The sequence below is a fragment of the Dendrobium catenatum genome, unplaced genomic scaffold (genome assembly GCF_001605985.2).
Source record: "Dendrobium catenatum unplaced genomic scaffold, ASM160598v2 fragScaff_scaffold_763, whole genome shotgun sequence".
NCBI classification, from domain to species: Eukaryota; Viridiplantae; Streptophyta; class Magnoliopsida; order Asparagales; family Orchidaceae; genus Dendrobium; species Dendrobium catenatum.
The window spans coordinates 676,490-692,503 of NW_021319225.1; the positions used below are offsets into that span (position 1 = coordinate 676,490).

The 16,014-nt window shown below is 36.3% G+C and overlaps 1 long non-coding RNA gene across 1 annotated transcript in view; it reads right to left on the reverse strand.

The window, feature by feature from the left end:
- Positions 1-16,014, reverse strand: part of LOC114580112 — a 79,628-nt gene that overhangs the window by 26,090 nt on the left and 37,524 nt on the right. The gene's annotated exons all lie outside the window — the stretch shown is intronic.

The window sequence follows — 16,014 nt, forward strand, 5'->3', positions numbered from 1 at the left end:
AAAATAAAAGAATCAACTGCCTGTCTGACCAGACCGGAACAACAGAACAGAAGAAGAAAGAAAGGTCTCACATTCATCTGATTAGATCGAAACAGTGAACGGAGAAAACTCAATGCTCACCTAACCAGATCGAAACAGTGAACAAGAGTAAAGAAAGAAAAGAAACAACTGTCTGCTTGACCAGATCGAGACAGCAAAACAGAAGGAGAAAGAAAAGTCTCACATTCACCTGACCAAATCGAAACAGTGAATAGAAAAAACTCAGTGCTCACCAGACCAGATCGAAACAGTGAACAAGAGTAAAGAAAGAAAATAACTAACTGCCTACCTGACTGATTGAAACAGCATAACAGAAGGATAAAGAAAGGTCTCACATTCACCTGACCAGATCAAAATAGTGAATGGAGAAAACTCGATGCTCACCTGACCAGATCGAAACAATGAACAAGAGTGTGAAAAGAAAAAAAAAACAACTGTCTACCTGACCAGATCGAAACTGCAGAACAGAAGAAGAAAGAATGGTCTCACATTCACTTGACCAGATCGAAACAGTGAATGGAGAAAACTCAGTGCTCATCTGACCAGATCGAAATAGTGAACAACAATAAAGAAAGAAAAGAACCAACTGTCTGCCTAAACAGATCGAAACAGCATGACAAAAGAAGAAAGAAAGGTCCAACATTCACTTGACCAGATCAAAACAGTGAATGGGAAAAACTTAGTGATCACCTGAACAAATCGAAACAGTGAGCAAGAGTGAGGAAAGGAGGGAGTTCTATATTCTTCTGACCATATTCGCAACAACGAATGAGAACAACTCAATATCCACCTGATTATATTCGCAACAGCAAATAAAGAGCTTCCCAAAAGTCTAATATCCGCCTGACCAGATTGAAACAACAGGACAAAAGAAAAAGCCCAACATTCATCTGACCAGATCGAAACAGTGAATGAGAACGACTCAATGTTTTCCTGACCTTAATCAAAAAGGTAAAACAAAGAATCAGTAGAAAACTCAACCCCCAAACAGGTAAAAGAAAACAGGGGGAATAAAGAGATGGTGAAGTATGTCTCCCAGGGACTCTGTCGGACACCCTACCAGAAAGGGGAGTCAATATTCGCATGACCATATTCGAAACAGCGAATGAGAACAGCTCCATATTCAACTGACCATATTCGCAATAGCGAATACGGAGCCTTCCCAAAAGTCTAATGTCCATCTGACCATATTCACAATGGTGGGACAAGAGAAGAAAAGCCCAACATCCACTTGTCCATATTCGCAATAGTAGCGAATGGGAAAAATCTCGTGAAATTTTGGGTTATCCATCAAAGTGTGCAGTCAAAAGCCGCTATCTTCCATGGCTAATCGTATGTATCACTCCATCTACTATTCCATTGGCCTGCTTATGTCGAGTATAAAGGCCTACGATCATTTTGTCCTACGGGATAGTGTCGTCGTACCCTTTGCATTCGAACCCAATAAGCAGAATCCCTTTAGGAGACCCACATTCTCAATCCTCTGTTTCCCTCTTTTTGCCATAAATCTCGAATTTACTCAATTTTGCATTTCGGCGGATTTACGAAATTTGGCCAAACAAGCACGTGAAAGTGAGAAAGTTAAATTCACAACGAGAGAGTTTCCGTTGTTGCTTCCCATCGAAATGTTGTAACGTCCAATCCGCAGGAAGGGAACGTCATAGATGGAGCAAATTCAAACAACAACAAAGGAGCCGAAGAAGCGACTCATGCAATCTCTACACCTTAGAAGAAAGCCGTAAATATAATTTTAAATAAAATATTTTAAATAATAATCAAATAATTAATTAATAATAGAATATTTAAATGATTAATGAGATAATAAAATATATAAAATTTTTAAAACTAATTAATAATAATTCAAAATTAATATATAGTTAAGAGAGAGAGAGAGAGAGAGAGAGTGATTCCTCATTTTGTGGGCAAAAAATCCTATATATAACAGAATGCATTTAAAAATATACATTGCCAAAGAAGATGAATGGGTGTGAAATTAAAATTTAGGTGATAAAATTCCTCAAAATAAACCATCAAAATAGAGAGATCTGAGAGCATCAACCTTGATCACATAAACTTCCGAAAGCAAACAAAGCCTAGGTTAAAGTTGAAGGTCCTAAGATAATTATCAGAAAATACAGTAAATGAGAAACAAACCCCCAAACTCATATCATTACAAATGTAGAAAAAGAAGCACCACCGTAGCCTTTCATTGTTAATATCTAAGCTTTCATAATCTTCCCCACAATTTATTTAACTTATAAAAGAAATAATCACAACACTATTACCCATTATGAGTATTGCAATAATCTTCATAACTGACAAATTTTATGGCCTTCGTAATTGTATCTAATGGAGAAGATGAAGCCACTGATAGTATATCTATCTAAAAATCATATGTATCTCTCTCTTCAATGAATTTATTTCCCTTTTCATAGGAAGAGACGCTGACTCCACCAACATGCACTAAAATTAGTTTAGAGAAAGGTCCCCTGAATTTTTACGGTAGTAAGGATAGTAAGCGTCGATTAATTTAGGTAAACAATATTCATTTTTCGATAATTCCTCTAAAACAAACTCAAACAAAAGGATCATGAACCAAAAAGGAAGAAGAAGAAGATGATGTTGAAAGAAAAAGGCTCAGAAGATGACAATGAATCCATGACAGAACTATAAAAGAAGCTTCGCTATGCTCGAATTCACATTGTAAAGTCAGCTGTCGTTCCCTGAGAAACTCCGGGCCATCCAGAAAGCCATATCATAAGAAACATAGCAATATTCAGGCTAAATTCTAAACCATCATCGTCATCATCGCCCTAAGGCTTTTACTCAAAGAAGAAATAATCACAACACATTACAAGTTATATTTGTGGCACAAATCCTTGAAACTATCATATATTTATACCTTCTTAATTCTATAACATGGTGAAAATGAGGCGACTGATAGGATTTCCATATAAAAAAGCAAAAATATTAAACCCCATCAATGCAATTTCAATTTTCCTGTTCATGGCAAGAGATTGTGAGATGCATCAACATACCTAAAAATTAGAATCGAGAGAGACAATTGAATTGATCTTTGACAAAATTTGTATTCATATTTTGTTTTGCAGAAAAATATGCTTCACAAAATAACAAAATAGAGTATTCTGCAGCTGAAAAGAACTTTTATAATATTGCTTACTACCTCATAAAAGAAACAAAATAGCGCCATGATTTATAAAATAAAAAACCTAGCTTTGTGGCATGACCGAGAGAGATATAAGCAAAAATTGAAAGCTAAACATGAAGAAATACATGCTTGCAAATAGTTTTTTTTTTTTTTCCTTAAGCCCATATCTTTTTGCTTTAGTCATGGATGTTCTCACTAGACATTTGGAAGAGGTTGTACCCAGGTGTATGTTTTTTGCTGATGATATTCTTCTTGTTGATAAGACTAGAGGAGTTGAAGGTAAACTTAAATAATGAATGTCAACCTTAGAGTCTAAAGATTTTAATTTGAGTAAATATAAAATCAAATATATGGAGGATAATTTTAATAATAATAGATCTAATGAGGGGACTTTGACTTCGGGCAATCAAGTTATTAATAAGAGTACACGTTTTAGATATCTTGGATCTATTATTCATAGTGATCGTGAAATAGATGGTTAAAGTGGAGGAATGCATCATGCTTGTTCCGTGATTCAAAAGTCTCCATCAAACTTACAGTAAAATTCTATAAGATGGTGGTAAGACCTACAATGCTTGATGGTGCAGAATGTTGGCCATTAAAAGAGAAGTATAAAATTAATATTAGTGCATAGATGAAGATCCTCAGGTGGATGAGTGGCTTACTCTTAGATATATGATAAAAAATGAGTATATCCGTGAAAAGGTTCGAGTAGCTCCAGTGGAAGATAAGATTAGAGAGAGTCACCATTGTTTGGTAACAAAACGGTGGCCGTCCGATGACCCGGTTAGGAAACTATGTTATACGTAAATTGCCATGCAAATGGGAGATGTGGTTGCCTGAGAAGCTCCAGGCTATCCAAACAAGCCATATAACACGATAAATAGGAACATCTCATAGCCGCCACGTGCAGTTGATTGCTAAATTCTAAATCATCATCATTGCGCCCAAAGCATTACACACATAAAACAGATAATCACAGCACACATGTTGTGTATGTCACTAATCTTGAAAATTACCGAATGATTAAGCCTTTTTAATTGTATTTTAAGGTGGGGAAGAGGCTACTGATAGGCCCTGCATCTGTAAATAAAAAATATTATCCCCTATCAACAGGGGCGGAACCAACCTTAATTCTTAGAGGGGGCAAAATTATAAAAAGATAAAAAATATATATTTATAACAAAATTCAAACAAGATATTATATTGCAAAAAAAATTACAAGCTTTGCATTCTATTTTGCATCTTCTGATAATGTTGCATTACAACTTCATTTGGAACTAAATCAAAAACTTCTTTCTTAATATATGGAACTAGACAGTCGTTGAGCCAAGTTTATAATGATTAATGAGTTCAGAGCAAGAAGACAAAAAAGGTGGAATACTGAATATCTTGTTGAATGCTGATTGTGCGTCCGGTGTCCACCGTCCAGAGGCCGTCGCTCGTTGGCTTGAGTAGCGTCGAAGAAGCGACAAAGCCCGAAGGTGGAAGAAGAAGCAACGAAGATGGGAGGCACTAGGAAGAGCCGTCGGCGTCGAAGGCGATCTCTCGCTCGCGGCTCGCCAGAGAAGAGAGGGTTAGAGCCTGGAGGCACGGAGCGGCTGTGCAGGAATCGTCGAATCGGGATGAATGCGAGAGACACGGAACCGGTTCGATTAGGGAAAAATAAAAATTTTAGGGGGGGCAAAATTACAAAAAAGGCCCTCTTCTAATTAATTTTTTTTTAGGGGGGGCAATTGCCCCCCCTCGATAGTAAATTGTTCCGCCAGTGCCTATCAAGGCAATTTCAGTTTTCCAACATGCATAAGAAATAAAATCGAGATAGAGGCTCTTGAATTACTGATGTAATGACTAAGAAGAAATAGCGTCACTTGGGTTGCCAGCAAGATATGATGAGCATTTTTTTTATAATATACACACATATATATATGCAGATCATCTCAAACAACCATGGTTACAGCAACGTCCTTTAGGAAAGAAAGAGAAGGAGAACAATATAATTTTCATTCCAACACACAAAAACCAGCTTTCTAGAAGTACACTGTTAGACCGGTCCAATGGCCCGGTCCACGCGGGACCGGCCCAGGCGCAACGAAGCGGAAGCCTCCGCCTCGCGTTTCAGCCGCACGCCCGCCTAGTTCAAATTGAGCCATTTAGGAAGGATTTTTGAGGGATTTGGGAGGGAAATTCAATTTGATAGGAAACACTTGCAGATCTCAAGTATTTCCTATCAATCTTCGGAAAACAGCAAAAAATCTACACAGAAGTCCATACAAAATCATAAAAACTGTAGATAACTTGTATTATTTGATGAAAGTAACACATAAAATAGCAAGATACACTTGATCCTCAATTCGAGAGGAGAATCGATCTCTCCCAAATCTCTAGACGCTGCTAGAGCCCAAAGAAAACCTAAATCTAAGAGATCTCAAATTTCAGTCAAATTCAAGATGCCCCAACCCTAGGAAAACAAAGTATTTAAAGCATACAAATCAAAAGGAAATCCCTAAACAATCCCTACATTCAAATTTCCCGCCCAAATCCCTCAAAAATCCTTCTTAAATGACTCTGTTTGAACTAGGCGGGCGTGCGGCTGAAACGCGAGGCGGAGGCTTCCGCTTCATTATGCCTGGGCCGGTCCCGCGTGGACCGGTCTAACATACACTCACCTCAAGCCTATATAAGGAAAATAATAGCATGGGTTGCCTGAAAATTTTCAGGCCATCCTTGATGTTCACCGTTGAAAATGATATAAGCATCTTAGGTTGTAGAAGATCAATCACTCATTGGTGAGGCAATCACCAGCACAATTCTTCCAACAGAAATATTGCCGATTACATTATGGAGGAAAATAAAATACAACTAACAAGCAAGTTTGGAGTTTTGAATATAACAAAAGCCATTAATTGTAAAAATAAGCCCATCATTTGGATATTCCTTCCCATGCTCCGCAATGGTTAATGATATTTAAGAATTGTTTGTCCCATTACTACGAAAAATATCTGGAAAACTCCATTTAACAGCTTGTATTGATTACTTTGATCATAGAACATTTGTTTAGCATTTAATTTAAGTACATTTATATTATCGACATTAAGCAATCTTGTGCTAGTCAGATTTGCCTCGTCAAGATGCTCGGTCTTACTATAATCATCTAAAATTTGGAGATCATTTAATTATCGAATTAACATCCAAAAATTTTCAATTACACTTCAGATTCAGATAGCAAGGCTTTTGGTGTCATAAGATTCATTTGGTTTACACGTTCAGTTTGGCTATAAGTTTGCCGAAATCAGAGTTAAAATAGTCAAAAAAACTAATTTTGAAAATTCCAATTAAAATATGCATCAAGGTTCATTCCTGATTATATAATAATATAAAGAGAGAGTGTGGGGGTAGAGAAAGAGAGTTTAAAAGCTGTTGGTTCTTCCCAAAAATGAAGGTAGATAAAAGGTAAAAGAGGTGGTAGACCAAGCATCCAAAAGAAGAGTAAATAGCTAATGGCCACATCAATTGCAACCAAAGGCCATCCTTGATAACTTATCAATACAATCAGAGGGTGTGGAGGAAAGCGTATTTGTGCATTATCAACACTGCCATTAAGACATTCCCAGAGTAAAGGAGTTGCCTTCAAGCAGATCTGCAAATCCCCTATTACGTAGAGCTGCCAAATCCTCAAAGAGATCTTTGACCAATCTGTCTAGCTCGCCCCTGCACGTGCACGGGCTAAGTCCTCCCCTGCAACTATGCTTCAAAATCTCTTTTCATCATCCCATCCACAATGGAAAGTCATTCCTCCCTCTCTCTCTTTCAATATTTTACCACATTACTCTTTTTCTCTCTACAGCTGAAGCATGACATGGTCCGGGAAAAAGGTGGATTGAAGACTTGAAATGTAAACAACCTATAATAAATAAAATGAAAGTTGACAAGGGGTTTTACCATAATGGATGCTTAAGGATGGAAGTGGATAGAGGGGCTGAATATACACATGGATTTGGTTGGGTGTTCTGTCATGAGCGTGCGGCCGTAACCTTTTTGTTGCACAAAAAGAGCAAATAAACGCTCGAGCGTGCATCAATCAACACTATATATATGGGAAAAAGTTCTTTATGTGGGCTTATGCCATCCATTGTTCATTAATTTGTTGAGAAGATGTCTATCCTCCTAAGTTGTTTTTTTTTTTTTTTTTTCCACGTGCCCCCCCTTCCTCCGCCCATAGCTTTAAGCACAGGGTAGTGAATTACTAATTTTGTGACCACGTGCCCCCCCTTCCTCCGCCCATAGCTTTAAGCACAGGGTAGTGAATTACTAATTTTAAATATTAAATTTTCAAATACCAAATCATGCTGCTACTATACGCCGGATACTATGTATTTGTTAACCAAATAGCCTTAATCAAAAGTTCTCTCTCGTTATCAGGAGGGGCAATTAACTATAGGGACTTGCGCCTATAGGAAACCTGAACTCAGATCATGAAGACCTCGCAAAATGAGGACGAAATCTCTGGGTAATATCTTATTTAAAACCCAATCTGCCTTCTGAAAATTTGCGTCAAAACATAAAAGTTAAAACGCTCCACGACGACATGAAAAAGAAAGGGGCCGCGGAGAGGTCGGGGAGCGAATTTTCGGAGTCCACAAAGACCATTAATGCTTAATGGTGATCCTGAAGTGGATGAGTAGCTTTACACTTAGAGATAGAATGTGAAAAGAGCATATACGTGAAAAGGTTAGAGCATCTCTAATGGCAAATAATATTAGAGAGAGTTGTCCTAGATGGTTTGGTCACATAAAACGCTGATCTTCCGTTGCCTTTGTTGAGAGAAGAGCAGAAGTATAAGATCCGGCCTATGCTAAAAGAGACTATCACAAACTAACATTGCATTAAACATAGAACTTCAAAACTATCACAAACTACTTCCGGACGATAAGAATTTCATTTATAGAATACCTTCATAGAAATTATAAAGAAAATAAGAGGATCAATAGTTCCTTCATACCAACAAAAACAAGAATCAAAATCAGGCCAATTGAAAGACACTATATCTCACTTAATCCCACTATAAATTTCAAACATATACTAATTTGCCTTCTCTATACCACTTTCACTCCCTCCCATCTCTAAATGATACCTTTTTTTTCCCTTATGCAGCTCCAATCAATATAAGAGAAGAGAGAGGATATGCATTAACTTCAACCAAGTAGCAAACTTTATAAGCAGACCTAAAAGTACATGATCCATGATGCTTTGAATTTTCCATTTCTCACAGTTTTAACTGCTCTGCTCTCCCAAGGTTCTTCTTCTTTAAGGTCAGCGTAGGCTAAGAAATGCCCTTTCTCAATGGGTCATTAGCGAATATATAAAATAGGAAACAACCCCCAATTAATTAGACCCTTGTTTTTGCCCGTTAAAAGAGAATGTCACAAAACCATAAAAATAATATGTAAACTTTATAAATTTCTTGAGGCAAAGGATGCAGCGCATATCAGTCGTCTAACAAAGACTGGGAAGCAATGTTCAACACTTCAACCTCATACAAGATCAGCTCGCAAACTATCCAATCCAAGAAGTCAAAACAAAAGATTAAAAAAAACTGGGTACACAGTTATAAGATCCACAAGCTAATGTAATGGAAGAAGCCATAAATGAGAAGATTTTGGTATAAAACAACAAAAATCAAAGTAAAAAAAAAATTATAAGACCTTTAATGAAAATATAGAAGGATGTGAAAAAATAAACTAGAAATGGAAAGAGGTTTTACTCCTTCAATTTGTCAGAAAATATAATAGGGTATCGGTATAATAACAGAGAATAATGATAAATTTTCCAATTTATTCTAATGAGCAACTTTATAAAGCAAGGACTAAAGATATGAGATTTAGAAATCAGATACAAAAGTACTTGCAGTTCATAAACCACATTGTTGCTATTCATAAACAAAATTGCTACATCTAACCTTACAAATATGCTTTATGTCTGTGAACAGCTATTTGTTTTGCAAGATAAGCTAAAGATCAAAACACAAAATTTTTGCTCATTTGAAAACATTTAAGTTGCTCTAGATCGACTCATTTACACACCTAGTGCTGAGGCAGGCAAGCATTAACTTAGGCTCATGAGACCATCATCACCATAATCATCACCTCTGTGAATGAAGTTTTCATTTGCACCACTCCAGAGAGACAAATCAAATAGTTCCACACCATTCAGATAAGGAAGCTCTTGATATCATCAAGCTCATCACTATCTTGACAAATAGTTTTCATCAATCAATCAAATATAATCGTTGAAAATAAATATTCAGCAGCAACGGTTTCCTTTTGAAAACATTTGTTATGCCTCACAAATACATAAAAAGTGAAATTGACATGCAAAGATACATAAAGAGAGTAGCATTATCTTCCACATCACAACCTAATTGCCTTGAATACAACATGAAGATGGCACTCACCTCTTCGTAAATGAAAACTAAGGTAGCTGAAAATAGAATAAAATCAAAAGATGTCCTTAATTACATAACCCGCTAATATTGGATACACCAATTAATAACCTGCAACAAAATTGGTGTGCCCAATTTTCTTTTATAGAGAAATAAGCTTCAAACTCAACAAAAGAGAGTATTCAGGGATGAAAAGAACTTTAATGGCATTGCTTACGACCTAATTAAACAGTGTAAGTAGTGCCCACATTCATAAAAAATAAAAACCTAGCCTTGGAGGAGGACCAAAAGAGATAAGCAAACACTTGACGGCCATACTTGCAAAAGTATATGCTTTCCAACATATATATGTGTATATTGAAAAAAAAAAGAAAGAATCTTAGAGAAGAGAAATCATCACAGCCTCTATAATGAGCATCAGCAATAATGTGATTGCACGCAAGTTGCAAGCAAATGCCTCCAGATCCTACTGTTGCAAAGAATCTGAGAAAAGCTTAGAACATGCAGCTAAACAACTAAATAGAAGTAGGCTCTTATAGTAGCAGCAACATTGGTAAAAAAAACAGTACAGCAGGAAGTTTTTAATAGCACAAAAGGTACGCTGCTTGAGGAGTTCCACGCCATCCTTAATGCCTCACTGCTAGAGTAGAGGAAGAATCGACCATGGCCAAATTATCAGCAATAATTGTCACTGCCTCTCCAAATGAAATGCTTAGGAGAAGAAGTAATTTCAAGGCTTACTAAGCTTCTTACTATTATTTTGAAGACTCAAAAGATGTCAGATGAGTGGAGAATGAGTGTGTTGATTCCTATTTTAAAAAAATAAAGGTGATACACAAAGATTGTGCAAATTATAGAGGAATTAAGTTAATGTGTCAAACTTTAAAATTATGGAAGAGAGTTATGGGGCGATACTAATGTTTCTCAAAATCAATTTGGATTCATGCCGGGTAGGTCTACAAATGCATTTGGGATATTCTGACATTGCATTAAACATAGAACATGAGAACTATCACAAACTACTTCCATATGATATAAATTGAATTTATAGAATAACTTAATAGAAATTGAAATGAAAACATTAGGATCCAACAACAGTTCCTTTCTACCAACAAAAATAAGTATCACAATCAGGTTATGTCAAAGACATATCATCTCTCCTAATCTCCCTCTCAATGTAAAATATATGGTAATTTGTCCTCCTCTACCTCTTTTTCTCCCTCTTACTCTAATTGAACTTATTTAATATAATTTAACATGAGAATGGCCGACTATCAAGACATGGAATTCGACAGGAATGAACGTCATCGACGGAGGCTAAGTCATTTCTTTTCCAGAACTTTTTAGGGCATTTCACTTGAAACTTTATCACATGCTTTCTCTAAATAGATAAATATCATACTTAGATTCTCTTACTCTCTATACTTCTCCATCAAACATCTAATATATGTATAATGGAAAAAATGCTCAACAAGTTACCATGGTTGATGCACCGTGCTATATGAGAGAGAGCAACATGACTACTAAATTCCAATGTGAAAATAATAAAAAAATAAATAAGCAGCTTTCTAAAGGTCCTCTCATCTCAAGCATAAAAAGGTAAAATCATAACATCGGTTGCCTGAGAACTTTCAGGCCATCCTTGATGTTCGCCGTTGCAAATTGAGTATAAGAAACCTAATTTCCAGAAGAACAGCCACTTGTTGGCAATCACCAGCAGAATTCTTCCAAGAGAAATCTCAATGAATACATTACAGAGGAAAACAAAAGACAATTATAATTATCAGCCATTAATTTAAAAAAAATGTCTCACCATCCTTATATTTCTCCTCATAGTCCACACAAATCCAATATTTTTTCAAGTTAAGAGAAATTTGATTGCAAGTAGAATTTCAAATATATATGCATAAATGTAGATTTGCATGTGTGTGTGTCTGTATATATATAGAGAGAGAGAAAGAGATAGAGAGAGGGAATGGATTAAAATCCTTCTGAATTACAATGTTGTTGCACAGAGCTTCAATAAAAGAATACCCAAAGACAACTCCTTAACTTTATCAAAGAAAAAGAAAGAGTTTTCGGGTTGTCCTCCCTGCTCAAGCCCTAATTGAAAAAATGAAAGCATATGTTACTTGCGGAATATAAGGGCATTGTTGATGCCTCACCATTCTCAATTAAAGTGATGAGAACTCAACCAAGGAAGATTCAAATAGGCAAATGCATCGTGGCATCAACTGATGAGGACATCAGATTTCGACATGAGTACCATCGTCGGAGACGCCGAACGACGGCTGCGATCCAGAGCCTCTATTTTTTATTTAATTTTACATTTTATTTATGCTTGTATTTCTTTTCCTAGTTTGCCCTTGTCGGCATGGAGTCATTTATGTAGCCCTGAGGGCATTTGTGTCATTTTCATTTTATTTTATTTTGGCCCCTTATAACAAGCCTCTTGTCAAGTAAGAAGTTTAGTTTTTGATGAATGAAAATTTGTTTTGTGATCTCTTAGTGAGTTCTAGAGTGAAATCCCAAGATCTCTTAGTAAGTTCTTGAGGAAGAGTTTTCTTTTCTTTTCCTAGCTGAATACTCTCATCTCTCCATTATTCTCCTACCCCATCTCCCTCCTCAAGCTCCTCCCAAGACCTGCTGCACCTTCCCTTTGTTCTCTTCCACGGTTTTCACCCCCAGCCCCCCATCCCGCCGTCCCCTCCTAACCATAGCGCCGGCTGGAACCTCTGCCAGCCCGACATCCCCCAGCCAGCCGCCCCACTCAGCCTCCCAAGCATGCCGCCGGCCCCCACAAGCTTCCCCCTTTGAATTTCAAATTCCATTGAGTAAATTACTTTCCTAAAATAGCCTTTCTCTAATAGGGAAAGTCAATCAATGGGAATTAACTCAATTTTGAAATTCAAACCTCTTTCCCTCCCTTATTCCACTAAATTGGGAAACTTTCTTAAATTAAAACAAATCTGAATTTAAATTAAAATTTGATCTTAATTTAATTATTCCCTTGGGCCCCACCTAGTTAATACCAAGCCCCTCTCTCTCTCCATATGGCCGGCCAAACACCCTTATTGTTTCTCTCTCTAACTGTCACCTCATCACCACTTAAATACCTCTTTAATGCCTCCCTCTCACAGATTTAATTTCAGATTTCAAAATCTGAAATTTGAAATTAATTCTCCCCTCTCTCCCTCCCAAAATCGTCATCCCCCTCTCCATCTAGCCCACGGCCCTTCCCCTCTCCCCTCCACCTCTCTAATCCGGCCACCCCCTCTCCCATCTTGGGTAATCCTTCAACACTTGGCGAGGATGCATGGCAGATCCCGAATTTGATAGCGGATTTGTACTCGACGCCTACGGAGACATCCACATCGCTCGATCACCATTCTTCGACGTCGGGTTCGGTTTTGACGATACCGTTGAAGATTACTTGAACCAAATCCTCCCTTATCTCGTGGACGTCCTCGACGATCAATTCTCGGAATACGATTGGACCATCAATGGCCATCCACCCGCCCCTCCAACTCCCGCTTCTCCCCCGACGACGAGTCCTCTAGGCATCACTTGTGTACTAGTGGTTTCTCTAAGTGTGCTTACGATCATCTTCCGTTAACCTCCACCATCAAGAGTTGATTAAAGGATCTCAAGGTGAATGATCTATATTTTAAGCGTGAGGCTTCGTTATCGTGGCTATTTGCATTATTTAGATTTCTTTGGTTATTCTTTTGCAACGTTCTTGTAATCTCCAAATTTAATCAAATGCTATGACTTAATTTTCATGACATCTTCTTAAGAACTCTACTTGAGTAAGCTAGATTTTATTGATTAGCATTCGAATTTAAAAACTTTTATTAATTTCTTGATTTGCAATTCTTGTATTCACATGGTATCACATCATCAACACTTAATAAAACAAATAAGCACTGGCAATTAAAATTTAATAACAGCCACAACAACACAAGGTGAGAAAACCAACGAGGAATGCTTTTTCCACAACAATAACATATGTTGATCCACTATAAATATACATCTTCATAGAAATTGCAACAAATTAAAAAGCAATCTTCTGACACTACATTGAACAATGAAGAGAACTATCACAAACTACTTCCCTCTTATATGAATTGAATTTATAGAATACCTTCAAAGAAATTGCAATGAAAATATTAGGATCCAACAACAGTTCCTTATTACAAACAAAAATATGAATCAAAATCCGGTCATGTAAAAGACACTTCATCTCTCTTAATCTCCCTCTCAATGTCAAATATATGGTACTTTGTCCTCTTCCCTCCCTCTAATCTCTAAATGTTGCCTTATTTTTCACTCTATACAACTCCATTCAATATTAGAGAAAGAGAGAGGATATGCAATCAATACAACTGAATAGCTAACTTTATAAGCAGATATAATAGTACAAGATCCATGACATATTTTCTCTCTCTCTCTCACTGTTTTCACTGCTCTGCTCTCCCAAGGCAATCCATCTTTAAGGTCAGCATAGGCTAAAAATATACCCTTTCTCAAAGGAACTAAATCCACATAACATATGAAACATTCACCGATACATATAAAGTGAAACTGACACGCATAGATATATAAAAAGTAGTAACATTATCTTCCATATCAAAACCAAATTGCCTTGAAGACAACATAAAGATAGCACCCCATCTCCCCAGTCACTGTCAACAAATGCAATAGGCATCTTATGAGAGGGAGCATGTCACTGTCAACAAAAGCATTTGATATCTTCTGACATTGCATCAAACAATGTTTAAAATTGCATATTCGGGCATTGAGGCATTTTTCATTCGTAAGACGAGGCGTGAGACGAGGCGTAAGCCTCAAGGCGTTTTGATGCGTAAGCCTCAAAATCAAAACATTGCGTAAACATAAAATGATAAATTTGTTATATACTAATGAATGAATAATATAAAACATAAAAAAAACATAAGATACGAAGTGAAATCAAAATATCTCAATAATAAGACAACATGAAATATAGTTCAACTCAAAATTCTATCTTTCTGAAATCCCAATATTCTTTTCATTAACATATAATTCCGATTTCCAAAAATAAATAACAATGAAATATCACATAAGAACTCATAAGTCATTAGCACAGTCATCACTAAGGGGTTCTTAATTTGAATCATCATTATGGTGAACTGCTCTCTCCCAGCAATATACAATGCAAAAATTTTAACTTTAAAAATTTATAATAGATTAGATATTAAGGAGTGCGAAAAATAGATGTATAACTTAGCCAAAAAATATATATATGAGTATGGATAAGATATTTTGCTAAACTTTTCAATGAAGATTGTGAGAATACGGTTGATTTTAGTGACCATAGCCTCGTAAATGAAAATAAAGATTTTTGTTTTTATCAACGTATAAGTAAAACTGAAGATGTAGTGGATTAAGGAAAATGAAGTGTGAAAAAGCTGTTTGACCTTATGATATTTGATTAGAGGTGTAGAAATGCTTACGAGATGAAGGAATTTCTTGACTATCTAAACTTTTTAATATTAATTTGAAAACTAAAAAGATGTTAGATGAGTGGAGAAATCATTTGTAGTAAATGGCTAAATTCTAAATTATCACCATCGTTGCCCTCTCAACATTCACTCATAGAAGAGATAATCGCAACAACTACATTCACTCATCCTAAATGGCTAAATCTTGAAAATGCCATCTAATTAGGACTTCTTAAATGTATTTCAAGGTGGAGATGAGGCAACTGCCACGTTTTCCATCTGTAAATGAAAAATATAATCCTCCATCCGTGCAATTTAAATTTCCAATTCATATGGACAGATTGTGAGAAAAATTTTCCAACAAGCAAAAGAAATAGAACGGAAACGGAGGCTCTTAAATTTGTAAGGTAATGCAAAACGAAAGGTAGTGCACTTAGATTGCCAGTAAGATACACTGAGCATTTATATATCAAACACCTGTCGATATATATATATAACCGAAACCTGGTTCAGAAGAGATAGAGAGAGTACAATATTGATATTGAATTCAAACACTAATAAATAAACAATCTTCTTTCTCAAAGCCCTCCAAACTGAAGCATAAATAGGATAATCATAACATCAATTGCTTGAGAATTTTCAAGCCATCCTGGATGTTTGCCATAGAAAAAAGAGTATAAGGAAACCTGGGTTCTAGAAGATCCGTCACTAGTTGGCAATCACCAGCTCAGTTCTACCAACAGATATCACGATGATTACATTATTGAGAAAAATACAAGTAACTACCAAGTTTTGACTTTTGAAAATAGCTACCAGCCATTAATTGAAAAATCATTAGGAGCTCTCTCATGTACATATTCTAATATGCATATGTGTTACAT